This window comes from Triticum dicoccoides, chromosome 7B (assembly GCF_002162155.2).
Source record: "Triticum dicoccoides isolate Atlit2015 ecotype Zavitan chromosome 7B, WEW_v2.0, whole genome shotgun sequence".
Classification (NCBI taxonomy): Eukaryota; Viridiplantae; Streptophyta; class Magnoliopsida; order Poales; family Poaceae; genus Triticum; species Triticum dicoccoides.
Window position 1 is genome coordinate 194,976,587 of NC_041393.1, and position 15,130 is coordinate 194,991,716.

Below are 15,130 nucleotides of genomic sequence, written 5' to 3' on the forward strand. Positions count from 1 at the left end.
GCAGCCAGTTGACTTGATAGCGGATGCATCTACTTTGTCAAGGCTTTGAGGGCTTCGTTGTCAAATGCTGACCCGTCTGCTTGTTCATCCGGAAATCCCTTGGCGATATCTACTGGATCCAAGTCAGATATCCATGCTTTTGCACGAGTCAGTTCCAGTAAAGCGCCAGCCCTGGCAGCAGATCGCTTCACCTCTTCTATCTGAGCCGGTGTCATGGATAATCTTGCTAGTGTGTCCTTGATCAGGGTTGGTGCCGGTTTGTTGTATGAGACTGCACAAATAACCCGTTGGGCACCGGTGTATAATTGTTCAATCAAAGTGTACGATGCCTTCAATTTCATCTTCATATTTGTGCCCAGCTGAGCAATGCGATTACCTGCAACGGTTTAAGAACTCAATGTTACACCGACAGAGTTCAAGATATTGTCAAACCGGCTATGACAAAGTACTTACCAAAGACAGCAGAAGTCATCGCATCCACTTGATGTTTTAGCCCTGTCAGCTCTTCCGCCACCGGCTTAAGAGCTGCTTCGGTGTCTTCCGCCCGCTTCAACAAAGCTGCCTTCTTAGTTTCCCAGTTGGTGCGTTCATTTTTGAACCCATCTTTCAATTGCTCCATGCTTGTCAAAACATCCTTTAGCCCCTCTTTGGCTTTAGAGGTCTCTTCTTGCTGGGACTTGATGTTTTCTTGGAGGTCGGTGATTTGAGATTCTTTGATAGCCTTCTCGGTCTGGAAAAGTCAGAAGATGAAGTTATTAAAGTCCCAAGCACATGACAAGTTATGCACTCGGCACTTGGGGGTTAATGTGGATTGATTTTTACAAAAAAAAGTGAGTATGTTCAAGTCCCAAGGCTCAATCCAGGTATTAAACTTGGCACTTGGCGGCTAACGCACAATTGATCAATTATAAGTAAAGACAGTTAACAAGGACAGAAAGTCCCGGTTTGTCTTCAAGAGACAAACCGGCTCTTGGGGGCTACTCAGTTGAAGTATTCTTTATATCGAAGTCCCGGTTTATCTTTAAAAGATAACCCGGCCCTTGGGGGCTACAATGGAAGAGATATACAGAAGAGTAAATTTCAAAGAGTTCTGGAAGATTACCTCATAAAGTTCCTTCATCAGGTTCACCAAACCGGCTTCAAAGTCACGGCTGGTGTAAAGACGGTTTAAAAAACCGGAATGAAGTTCCTCGGCGCTAAGGTTGACGAAGTTGGATAAATCTGTCTTCCCTTTCCCCTTGCCCATAGCAGTGAATTCCTCCTTGGCAGTATGTTTGGCCAAGACAACCCGATTACCAGGACTGGTGTGAGCCGTGCTGGTAATAACAACATCATCATCATCACCTTTTGGTGGACTTGGCAGATTGACGGTACCCCTGGCTGGACTTGGCGGATTAGTAGCCGGGCTTGGCGGATCAGCAGCCGGGCTTGGAGGAGTAGCATGAGGGCTCGATGGATCAATATGAGTGGCCGGGTCAGCTTCCAGCGGATTAGCTTTAGTGTTCTCGCCTTGTGGGGCGGAATCATCCATAACATCGGTATTTCTACCGGTACCCTCAGGGGCCCTTTCCGGTTCAACTTCACCAATAGGGGCACTGGTTTTAGCCTTCTTGCTCATACGGGCTTTGGCACTGTGATATCAAAACAAAGATTAGCACGGTAAACCGAACTATGAAGGAAAAAATATGGGCAGTATACTTACCCAGGGACGGTTTTAAGGGGAGGCAGCTGAGTGGTTGATGAACCGCCAGACGAATTGGAAGACACCTGGTAATTCGGATCAGACGGATTGAGTGGATATCGGTAGAAACCCTTCAAAGGGTAAAGTTTTTTGGGAGAACAAGTAACCTCTGGACGATGTTTCCGGGTTGGTGTATCTGGTAAACTGGAGGAGGTGATTTGCTGGCCACTGTGCCGGGTTATGCGACACTCTTCACATTGCTGTGTCTTCAAAGAAAATTTTGGATCCATATAAGCAAGAGGATGAGAGTATTTTACTTTCCAAACTGCACGGCGAAATCTTTGATGGCACAAGATCTGAATCAGAGGAAAGAGAGATTACCTCAACATGGTCCGCACGGCTGGCCTCCGTATCATCCTGGGAATAGTCATTGTCAATAAGGTGTATGAAAAAGGAACCAAGCGAGTCAAGTTCTACCTCTGGATCTGATTCGTCAACATCTTCTAGTGGATCAGAAGACTCGGCGGTTTTCTTCTTGGCAGCTCTCTTTGTGACCTTGCTTTTCACACGAGGAGCCCTAACCGGTTTATCTTGAGTTTTCCGCTTCTAGAAGGAGTTGTTGGCCTGTGAAATTAAACAAAGGAGTATTAGCACATTACTAAAGCGGAGGCGGATCAGTAAGCATTAAGTTAAACTTTACCGCTGGCTGTTTGTTGGAGGTGCAAAAAGGTGGCAACCCGATTTGGCTGCATGCGGCGATCGGTTCGTCAAGCATTTTCTTCATAGATTCAGTATCTTCATTGTCTGTCATTGCTATTTCATGATATCGTTGAGGATCCTTGACGTTGCCAGTATATTCATGCATTAATCCAGGGCGGCGACTTAAAAGAAGAATACCCCAAGAAACCCAGCAGTGGACGAGATCAATGCCAGTCAAACCATTGGCCAGAAGGTCCCGGAGCTTGGCGAGTTGAGGTGCATAAGCTTGCCGTTCTTTGGCAGTTAATCGCTTAGGTAATGGGTGGCCATTGCTAAGCCGGTGAGGGTGATAACCCGGCAAAGGATTTTCTCCAACAGGGGCAGTGTTCTGGCAATAAAACCAAGTTTGGTTCCAATCTTTGGGATGGCTGTGGTGTTTTGCATGGGGAAAATCAACTTATTTTCTCTTCTGGATTGATACCCCACCAAGTTCCGTGTTGGGACCATCAGAGAACTCCGTGCGGCGGTTTAAATGGAAAAAATCCCGAAAAAGCTCCATAGATGGTTCTTCTTGAAGGTAAACTTCATAGAACACTTGAAAATTGCATATATTAGACAAGGAATTCGGTCCAATATCTTGTGGATGGAGTTGAAGGCTCGCAAGGACATCCCGGAAAAACATTGACCCAGGCGGGCTGAATCCCCGGTCTAAGTGTTGCATAAATACAATCACCTCTCCATCTTGAGGTTCAGGAGGGCACTCAGGGCCAGGGACTCGCCAGCGAAGGACCCTTTTTGAGGCTAAAGCGCCAGTGGTAACATATCCATTGATCTGTGTTTCCGTGATCCAGGACGGAACCCAGTTGCAAGTAGATAATTGGTTGGTCATCTTGGAAAGCAAACTGTAAAGGAAAAATGAAGGCAGGTTTACGATTGACGGTTCAAGTGCACTAATCGGTGTTAAACCGGGAATTTGATCAAAGCATACATGTGAGATAAACTGGAAATTACTATTCAAGTCAAGATGGCGGTTTAAGTGAGGGCTAATGGTATATGGCGGATTGTCAACCACTAAAAGTTAAACCGCCCTTAAATAGAAGAGGCAGAGCTGAAAATCTACGAAGTGTTTACAGAAACAGATTTCACAATATGGCAGTATAATTTTGGATCTACCGTGGTTAAATAAAGAAAACTTTCCTGAGCCCTACAATGGCGCTAAGAGGAACAGAGAAGGTCCAGATGGAGTCTGTCCAGGAATAGCAAGACGCTATGGTACGGTGAACTAAAACTATGGATCTAGCCGCAGATCAAAGCTATCAGGCGTGTATAAACTCAGTAAAAAGGATAATAGGAGGGCGGCGAAGCGCTGATGAATGGCAACGAACACAGATGAACTCAAAGCCCTAATGCAGATCTAGGGTTACAGGAAAGAGAACTTACCAGGGCCACTCAGCGGCGGAGGAGTGTTGCAGGGTTTCTGGTACGAACAGGGTGATGCAGCGGCCTTGGTCGGTGAAGATTCGAAGGTCGACGGCGGCGGCGGCGCTTGGGCTCTTCGGGTCGCGAGGAGGAAGACGAGAAGAAAGGGGAGAAAATGGAAGGACCCTTCGGGCTTATTTATAACAAGGCAAGAAGATAAGAGACAGGCGCGAGAATCGAGGAGTCTAAAGCGGCAAGGGGCGCAGCTGTCGCCTCGATCTTCGGGATACCATTAATGAAGGGAATCTTTTTAATATATTTATGCATAGATGATGTCCTGATGATCCGTTGGTATGTCCAGAGGATGACGTCACGGCGGTTTAACAAAGTGTATAAGAGAAGACATCATGGCGGTTTACGAGAAATGAAGGAAGATGTTCATAGGATTTTTTCTAAGTACTGAAGATTGACATGAACAGGTTCAAATCAATCTGGGGCCTAATGTTGGGAATATAACTACTGAGTATAAACCGCCCAGGAGGGGCCGATTCATGCTCAACCATATTGAAGCCCATGAAGACCCAGAAGATGGCGCTTTACTATGAAGCTTAGAGGCCCGGAGCCCAAAGGCGGATTAGGGCCCATAGTGGTAAACCGCCATAATCATATAACTTGTATTGTAGGTCAAGAAAGGAGAGACCAAGTTGGACACTTGTATGAGCCGGCCTCGGGACTCTGTAAACCGGCCGGGCGTCAACCCGTGTATATAAGGGGACGACCCGGCGGCGGTTCAGGGACAAGAAACAACAACTCGAGAGCCATGCATAGCTTGTTTAGCTCCCTGGTCATCGAGACCCCAATAATCCCAACACAACTAGACGTAGGCTTTCACCTTCATCGAAGGGGCCGAACTAGTATAAAAATCCTTGTGTCCTTTGTCCGGTTTAACCCCTTTAAGCTAACCCATCGCGATGGCTCCACGACTAAGTCCTTTCACGAGGACATCTGACGTGATATTTCCACGACAGCACTATTTAAATTCATAATTTGAGTTTGGGATTGAACCTTTGGTGCAAAATGACCTAAATCCATCTGGTTGTAGTTGCATTAGGCCAACACACTCATATTACCATGTCATGATCATGCATCATATTGTGCATTGCATTGATTGTGTCTTTCCTTGTTTGCCGGTATTTGTCCCCTCTGAGTAGACGACGTTCCGGCGATGAGTTCGATGACACCGATGAAGAGTTATACTATCTTCAGAAGTGACAGGCAAGCAAAACCCCCTTGTTCATTCCGATACAAATCCACTCTCTCGCTCTGCTCTCTTTTATTGCATTAGGACAACAACGATTCAATTGTTACATGTTGCGGTAGTTGAACCCCTTATCCTCTGCATGACCTGTCATTGCCACCGTAAATAGATGAAACCCACTAGCATGAGTAGGAGTTGTTTGAGCCCTGATGTGCCTACTCATTCATGCTTGTTTGTCATGCCTGCTATTGCTTAGAGTTGTGTCAGGTCTAATTCATCGGGGATGAATTGGAATGTGGTGAGCATGTCCTACTGTTGAGAGCTAAGTGTGTGAACACGATTTGGTAAAGGTAGCGATGAGAGGCCATGTAGGAGTACATGGTGGGTTGTCTCATTGAAACCGTCCTCAGGAAAAGGACTTCTGGGTTGCCTGTACAGTTCATAGGCAAGTGAAAGTGGATACACTAAAATACGCAAGATAAGCGTGAGTGCTATGGATGACGTCCTCGTAGGGAGATGGGAGCGGATCCATATTGGTGTATTGATATGGTAAATATGTGGACTCGTGGGCGCCACCTCAAAAGAGTTACTTGCAGTCGTAGTTTAGGATAGCCACTGAGTCAAAGCTGGCTTGCTGCAGTTAAACCCCACCATCCCCTTTGTTAACAATGATGCATATGTAGTTAGTTCTGATGTAAGTCTTGCTGGGTACATTTGTACTCACGTTGCTTAATTTATGTCTTTTGCAGAGAGACTTCAGTCTCGCTAGTAGTTCCACGTGGACTTCGACGTTTAGCTTGTTACCTTAGCTACGATCTTGTGTCCTCGGCAAGATCTGGTAGATAGTCAGGCTTATCAGCCTTTTTCATTTGTAGATGTCTGTACTCAGAGATGTTAAGCTTCCGCGTGTGCTTGACTTGTGTGCTCTGAATGCTGGGTCATGAGACCCATGTTTGTAATATCTCGCTCCTCGGAGCCTATTGAATAAAATACTTGAGTTGTAGAGTCATGTTGTGATGCCATGTTATATTTGCACATATTGAGCATATTGTGTGTATGTTATTGAAATGCTTGGTATGTGTGGTATCTGACTATCTAGTTGTTTATCCTTGGTAGCCTCTCTTACCGGGAAATGTCTCCTAGTCCTTCCACTGAGCCTTGGTAGCTTGCGACTGCTCCGGAACACTTAGGCTGGCCGACATGTGTCCTTCTTCGTTCCTGTGTCTGTCTCTTCGGGGAAATGTCACGCGGTGTCTACCGGAGTCCTGTTAGCCTGCTACAACCCAGTTTACCGGAGTCCTGCTAGCCCAATTGCTACAGCCCGGATTCACTCGCTGTTGATCGACACGTTTGTTGCTGGGTCATGTATGCGTGTCCCTGTAAGTTAGTGCCACTTTGGATTCACGACTAGCCATGTCAGCCCGGGCTCCTTGTCATATGGATGCTAGCGACACTATCATATACGTGTGCCAAAAGACGCAAACGGTCCTGGGCCTGGTAAGGCGACACCCGTGGGAATACCGTGCGTGAGGCCGCAAAGTGATATGAGGTGTTACATGCTAGATCGGTGTGCCATTGAGTCAGGGTCCTGACAGCTTTGGTATCAGAGCCTGCCTGCCTGTAGGATTACCAAGCCAAACTGGTCGAAGTTGAGTCTAGAAATTCTTTAGTTATATAAGGGAATTGTTTGTGGATGGAAACGTAAGGCTCTTTTTACTCCTTATACATTATGCCCTCTGATCCGAGTCATCCAATCTTTCCTACGGGGTTAAGGAACTAGGGTTTCTCTTCTTTCTATCAGGATCACGTGTTACTAATCCGTAGACTTATAGGATTGATGGATTCAAGCCCCAGTTCAGTCTCTACTACCTATGCGTGTTCATAATTGATCTCAGAACCTTGATATTGTGACGATCGAGTGGTCATGCCACCATTTTGTAGGATGTCTCAATCTTTTCGAGCATTTACAGCCGTTATGCTGTCCGAGTCAACCCAGGTTTCTAAATAGTCTGATGCATTTGCAAAAACCTTTCCCTCTGGTAACCACACTAGTCAGTGGGTTGAGGTACTCCATTGCCATGACATATATGTTGGAATTATTATTATGACCCTAGGTATCTTAGAGAACCACTTAGTAATCTAGCAATGCTTTGTACTCCCAGTGTGATGATCCTGGCCATCATTCTCGAAAGCATCCCGTGATGCCATTTAGTTGGTAGGTATTCCAATCCTGGGTTCTTGAACCCAAGATTCACTCCACTTACCTCCTGTTGATAGTGTTTGCTCGTTCCTTTAGGATATTAGTAACCTTTGCGATAGTCCTCGAGGTCCGTGGTATTTCCTTCTTCCAAATACCATGAACTGCTTATGGCAGAAGTTCCCCGCTAAACCAAAAGATCACAATAAGAGTGCTCTTGACGAGTTCTCCATTCTATATTGTGACTCTGCCAGTTCTACCCTTCTGCATGGGTTATCCGGAAGAAATATGTTGAACTCGTTCGACATGCTAATCCATGAATCCACAACTCAGAAAATCGTATGTTCCTTTGAGCTGTCCCTCTTTAGTTGTCTTCTAACCTTCGTCTATCAATTGATGGTCAAGAGTATGTATGCATTCGTTCATCGATGCTTATTACCCTTGTGGTCTGTCAAACCATTCTATTCCGGAATGACTAGGAGAAACAAACTCCAGTACCTCATCCATATCCAAGATTGGGTCAAAGAAGTTGTACTCCGCAGATCAAATATCTAATCCAGCTTTTGTTCTGTTCTACCTCGGAGTATCACCCTCTTTCATAGCAAGAGTATCGTGAGATTTGCACACTCTCTTAAGAATTCTTGATGCAGTGATACTTCTCTCCATCATTCTTCATTCCCTGGTTCCTGTGTTGTTGTAACCAGAATGCCGACAAGTGAACCATGATGTGTGAATTCAATACTCCTAATGGACAATAATTTCATTCTTAGCGTGTTGGTTCTTGAATCATTGTTCTAAGATAGATTGTGCTACCTAGTCCTTATTTCTGGTGCACTCCTCGATCAATGAGTTAGGAATGTGCCAATCCCTCGCTCTTGTGATCATATTGTCTTGCCCTGAAAAGCAAGATTGTTCGCGAGCTTAGTAACATATTGGTGGTTCGTGATTTTTCGAATATCTTCTCGAAAGTATCACCAGGTTGTCACCTGACCGCTATGTTGAGCTCGTGATCAAGTTGGTATTCTTGTAAACCATCCTTTCTCCAAGAATCCGTGTTGGATACCCTGAGCTAGTTGGTTAAGCTAAACAACAACTTGGAGAGTTGGAAGATAAAAGCTTGTCCGACTCAGTTCATTCCAAGGGATATCCTTGTGTGTGTGTGTTGAAGAAAGAAGATATCTCCATTGATTGCCCCTTGTGGTCAATTGTTAGATCTATTATCTTATCTAATCTTTGATTTGGGTATGGGCTATCGTCAAATCAAGTTAGAACCAACGATATTTATAATTTTGTCTTACTCGTGGTTGATTCCTCGAGCATAGACCATTACATCTTTTGGTCTGACCAATGCTATCACCTTGTTCACATAATTGTGGTATTCCACTTATATGGAAACCTAGATGAATTGTTGTTGAGCCCATCAGGAGCATTTTATCCTCTCCATGATTCATGTTGAACATCTAAGTTAGCATTGGAAACTTGTGTAAGCATTTTCTTCATGACCCGTTCATGAAGCATATGTCCGGATGAAAGAAGTGACTTCCTCTAGCTCATGTGCATTTGATGCAAGTTGCCGCCATGAATTTGAGAAAGTTAGTTTTGCTTCCTCCGGAATCATCCCAAGTCAGCCATGCACGTGTGAAGAATTCGGTGGTCTGTTAGACTGATCATCTTCGTCCATATGAATTTCGTAGCACACCTAGCCACTGACTGATTTGTTCAAGGAAAAGGAGTTGTTGTGCAAATACTAGTTCATGCACAAGACTTCGATATCCTCGATGATGGTTCCCTACCAGAACTCGGTAGTGTTCTATTGTAAGACTACCATGTGATCATGTTTGTCTGGGACAGCGTGTTCACATGTGTGTAGCAGAACCTACTCATGTTTTGGATCTTATTACCATAGTCCATTTCCTGAGAATCTTGCAACGCCATCTCGTCGATTTGTGTTGCAAACTTTCACTTTTCTTTCTAGATTCGATGAGTCTGGAATATCCTGACACCAACCAGATCTGGATCTAGGCTGATATGATGGTTCGAACGTTTCCCAACAACTATAATAATGGTCTCTCTGTAACCCGGTAAAGTGGATGTCGTGGCCAACACACCCAGCTGGAAGACCTATTATTGTAGTATCTTGATTGAGGAAGTTGGCCACATCCCATAAGGATTTCATAGGATTTATTGTAATTGTTCCTTATGGATTCTATTGCTCCCGAAGTCCGACCTTTTACTTGATGATCTAGTTACCAAACCATTTCAATGAATGGTATACGCTAGCACATCAAGGAGAACATTAGAAGCGGAGTGCTAAATGTCTCTCGGTCGATCAGCAGCCCTATGAATAGATGTAGATGAGGTAGAGTGGATGAGCATCACAAAGTACAAAGGTTTTTGCAAAATAATTGAGTCAAAAACTTAGTTTTAGTTTTCCACAGAAAGCATTTTGGAGCTACGGATTTGTAAACTCGGTGATACTGGAGCAGCTTTTGGAACCTAAACTAGTGAACTTGGTCAGACCGAGTCACAGTTCGGTGGCACCGAGACTGCTAGGGTTTCACAAAGAATCGATCTCGATCACACCAATTTGCAATTATCGGTCAGACCGAAAATTCACATGTGCAATGGCCTAAGCCAAATTGGTGAGACCGATTTCTACAACTCGGTCGGTCCGAGATGAGTTCGGCGGAAACCTAACCCTAAATTTTCAAATCAAATCTAATCTACGAAGTGCTTTCACTGGATAGAATGATTTCAAACATGGCAAGAATCATGGCAAAGCAATGTGGTAGGAATTGGAGCTAAAGATTAGCACAAAGTCTCAAGTTCGTACCTAGTGCCGCGGTGAACTTGCTAAGGTGACAACGGCGGGGCAGAATGCCGTGGACGGCGGCGGAGACCAGCGGCGGGAGGTCACTAGTGGCGACGAGGATGATCCGGAGACCCGAAGAGACAGAGCAGGTTGTGCGCGGGCGAAGGGTTTCGGAAAAACTTCCAAAATTTGACCCGTGAGTATATATAGCCTAACCTTGTCGGTGTGACCGAGTGGAACAACTCGGTGGCACCGAGATGCAAATCTGCAAGCAGTTACTGCAACTTGGTGTGACCGAAAAGTTCTAATCGGTTGCACTGAGGTTGAAAACCTAGATCAACTTAGTGATCTCGGTATGACCAAAAAGGATGAATCGGTCAGACCGAAATGCACAAAGAGGTTTTGGAAGTTTAAGCCTGTGACGAATCGGGGACTCCAAGTTCTCCTCACACAGAGTGGTTCGAATCTAACTTGATCAAACTTTGTGATGTAGCATGAATAGAGTTTGAGACGAGAAAAGCATAGATAGCTAGAGAAGGTTCTTAGGCATTCTTGTCCATCCACTTGGCAAAAGAAAAGAGACCAAACAATCAAAACAACAAGTGGATGTCCTCGAATGAGTAAAATATGCAATCAACATGCTCACACAATAAAATGGCAAATGAAACATGTGGCAAAGCATGCACAACCAATACTAGCATCTATCAAACAATTGGCGATGACTAGGTCATCTATATGTGAGTATATTGACTTAGGAGTCAAATGAGAACATTTGATCATAGGTCATACTCATCATTTAAGCACAAGTGGGGTTACCCCTTTTACATCAAGCATTGTTGTGTTCACACCATTAGAGTTGCTCTAGCTCAATTCTTAGAGTAAAGCTCCCCCTAGATGTGAGAACCCCCCTAAGAGGGATGAACTAACCTTGGGTTTTGTCGATGATGACTTCATGTAGGTGTTGAATATGTGGATGCTCAATGTTGATGTAGATCATTTGGAGCAATCCATTGGAGTGATTTGCACTTTCAATACCTATACGGGTTAGTCCCACAAGGAACAAACAAGGATATCCATAGACATAGAGTGATGCATACACAAGATGATGTCCATGAAAGCATTAGGTTACCTTGTCCCATGTCTTACCAACAAGAGGGTTTGTGACTCCTTGAACTAGTGCAAGATGTGGAAGTTGATTGCACTTGTCCTTGCCAAAATGATATGAGTGAAGTATGTTGGCGGAGTCACCCTCAATAACTCTCTAGTTCTTCTTCTTTGGGATTCACACCATCTTGATGGGAATCCTTGGAGTTGTAGTTGTACTTGATGAAGTAGAACTTGATGTAGTCTTGGGAACCCACTTGACCAAGGCCTTAGGAGCTTCTTCAAATGCATCAATCTCCTCTTGAAGCTTGTCCTTGCCTTTTTGCTTGTGGTCTTGTGGTGGAAGATCATCTTGAGCTTGTGTCCCTTTGAAAGAAGTAGGATCATACTTCTCTTGTTGAGGAACAAACTTCGTCTTGGGGTATTGATCTTCTTCCCACTCAACTCCATTGGCATTGAACTTTCGTTCAAAACCAGCACCTTGATTCTTCCGGTGCCTTCCTTGCTTGCGTACAATTTCCTTGAATTGCTTACTCCCGGCAAGGCTCTTGTAAACACCTTTCTCTATAATTCCCTTCAATAAGCTATTTTCTTGCTCAAGTGTAACTTGGCTAAGAGAATCATTAGTGGAATCAAGAGAACTACTAGAAGCAACAACATTGGATTTAGCATGATTATTGTTACTACTAGAAGAAGAATCTTTCTTCTTCTTATTACTAGACTTGACTTGTGGCATGCAAGTAGATAAGAGTTAAACGCTTGGCAATGTAAGAAGAACTTTTCTTGTGAAGATCATCATTGATTTCCTTTAAAAACTCATGCTCTTGCTCAAGGTTGAGCTTTTCAAAGCATAACTTCTCATGAGTCTTTAAAAGTTCTCGATGATCTTCTAAGATAGTTTCATGAGCTAAGTTAAGAGTGTTTAGTTCTTTAGTTAGGCGCTCAATCTTCTCCTTATCATCGTCATTCGTTTTATCTTGATTAGCATGATTATTTGACGTTTCATCATAGTATTCATCACTAGAGTTGTCAACAAGTAAATCATCATCACCTAACAAGTCATCTTCATCACTATTGAAATCAACATACTCGGGGTGTGATACCTTTGGGCCTTTAGCCATGAAGCATCTTCCAATTCCATCATTTGGTGAGTCAAATATGTCATAGGAGTTGGTTGACACAAGTGCTAGACCGGCAACACCTTCATCTTGAGTATATTCGGAGTCGGAGTGATAGCTTCTCTCGGAGTGATTGTCGGAGTCGAGGCCGGATACCCATTCACCAACATGAGCTTGATGTCTTCATTTTGTGTAGCTCCTTGATGACTTGTCCTTCCTTTCCTAATCCTTGCTTCTCCGGGATGTTATTCGTTCATAACGATCATCTCTACTCCTTCTTTCTCTTGATGGTGATTCTTCTCTTCTACTCCTTCTTTTTGGAGAATCTTCTCTTCTTTTGTAGGGAGTCGTACACTCATTGGAATAGTGTCTGGTTCTTCCACAATTGTAGCAATTTCTCTCACGACTAGAAGATCTTTTGTCATTGTAGGACCTTGAGTTGGAACTTCTTTCCTTACTTCTACTCTTGTAGAACTTGTTGAAGGTCTTCACCATTAGGCTCAATTCTTCATTGAAGGTTTATTTCTCACTTGATGATGTGGGAGCTTCACATGAGGTTTTGTAAGCACCACTTGACTTGTTGTGGAGCTCCTCCTTATCCTTGAGTGACATCTCATGAGCAACAATTCTTCCAATGACTTCCGTTGGCTTGAGATCTTTGTAATTGGGAATCATTTGGATCAATGTGCACACAGTATCATATTTTCCATCCAAGGCTCTTAGGATCTTCTTGATGATGAATTTGTCGGTCATCTCTTCACTTCCTAAGCCGGCAATCTCATTTGTGATAAGAGTAAGCCTAGAGTACATTTCAGCGATACCTTCACCATCCTTCATTTTGAACTTGTCAAGTTGACTCTGAAGCACATCCAACTTGGATTCCTTGACAGAGTCGGTACCTTCGTGCATGTCAATCAAAGTATCCCAAATTTCCTTTGCATTCTCAAGACGGCTGATTTTGTTGAATTCTTCAGGGCACAATCCGTTGAAGAGGACATCACAAGCTTGAGCATTGCATTGCAGCATTTTCAATTCTTCCGCGGTAGCTTCACAGTTTGGTTCTCTCCCATCAAAGAATTCATCTTGCAAGCCATTACACACATTAGCCCAAACGGCGGGGTTATGTCCAAGAATATGCATTTTCATCTTATGCTTCCAACTAGCAAAATTAGTACCATCAAAATAAGGACCTCTACGGTGGTAATTTCCCTCGCTAGACGCCATACTCTCCTAGGTTGTGAAACCAAGGCTATGACCACCAAAAGCTATGTAAATCAAAGCAAATGGAGACCAAAGCTCTGATACTACTTGTAGGATCGAAAGTATGTCTAGAGGGGGTGACTAGACTACTTGACCAAATAAAAATCTAGCCTTTTCCCAATTTTAATTCTTGGCAGATTTTAGCAACTTAGCACAAGTCAAGCAATCAACCTACACATGCAATTCTAAGAGTATAGCAGCGGAATGTAAAACAATTGCATATGAGGGTAAAGGAAGGAGTTTGAGGAGGAAAACACAATGTTGACACAGAGATTTTTTAGCCGTGGTTCTGATAGGTGGTGCTATCGTACATCCATGTTGATGGAGACTTCAACCCACGAAGGGTAATGCTTGCGCGAGTCCACGAAGGGCTCCACCCACGAAGGGTCCACAAAGAAGCAACCTTGTCTATCCCACCATGACGTCGCCCATGAAGGACTTGCCTCACTAGGGTAGATCTTCACGAAGTAGGCGATCTCCTTGCCCTTACAAACTCCTTGGTTCAACTCCACAATCTTGTCGGAGGCTCCCAAGTGACACCTAGCCAATCTAGGAGACACCACTCTCTAAGAAGTAACAAATGGTGTGTTGGTGATGAACTCCTTGCTCTTGTGCTTCAAATGATAGTCTCCCCAACACTCAACTCTCTCTCACAGGATTTGGATTTGTTGGAAAGAATATTTGAGTGGAAAGCAACATGGGCAAGTCTAGAGATCAACATTTATGTGGTAGGAATGGAATATCTTGACCTCAACACAAGTGTAGGTGGTTCTCTCTCAAAAAATGTATGTTGGAAGTGTAGGCATGTTCTGATGGCTCTCTCCATGAATGAAGAGTGGGTGGAGGGGTATATATAGCCTCCACACAAAAACTAACCATTACACACAACTTACCAAACTTAGTGGGACCGAATCCTGAAACTCGGTCGGACCAATTTAGTAAATAATGTGACCGTTAGGATTTTCAGTGGGACTGACATGTCAACTCGGTGGGACCGATATGGTTAGGGTTAGGCCATAACTTAATCTCGGTGAGCCCGATTACACAAACTCGGTGAGACCGATTTTGGTAATAGACACACAAAGAGTTGGTCAGGCAAACTCGGTGGGACCGATTCGCTCATCTCGGTTGGACCGAAACGTTACGAAAGGGAAACAGAGAGTTTGCATTGCAATCTCCGTGGGACCGATCGCTCATCTCGATTTGACCGAAACATTACAAGGGGAAACAGAGAGATTACAATCCCATCTCGATGAGACCGAGATCCCTATCGGTGAGACCGAAAAGACTAGGGTTTGTGGCAGTGGCTATGTCAACAGAACTTGGTGGTGTCGGATAGATGGTTTCGGTGGGGCCAAGTTTGACTTTTGGTTCGGGACAGATGTGGATGTGAGAAAGTAGTTGCAGGCTTTGGAGTGGGTAAATTGCACAGAAGTACCACAATTGGGGCATTGGAAGCAGATTGTTACCAAGTTTGGTAATTTTTACATGTCAGTACCAAGTCTGGGGCTAGACGTTACAAAAAGGTCTAAATCGCGTATTAACGGTGTATCTGACCGGCGGGGCCCGCATGTCAGCTGCC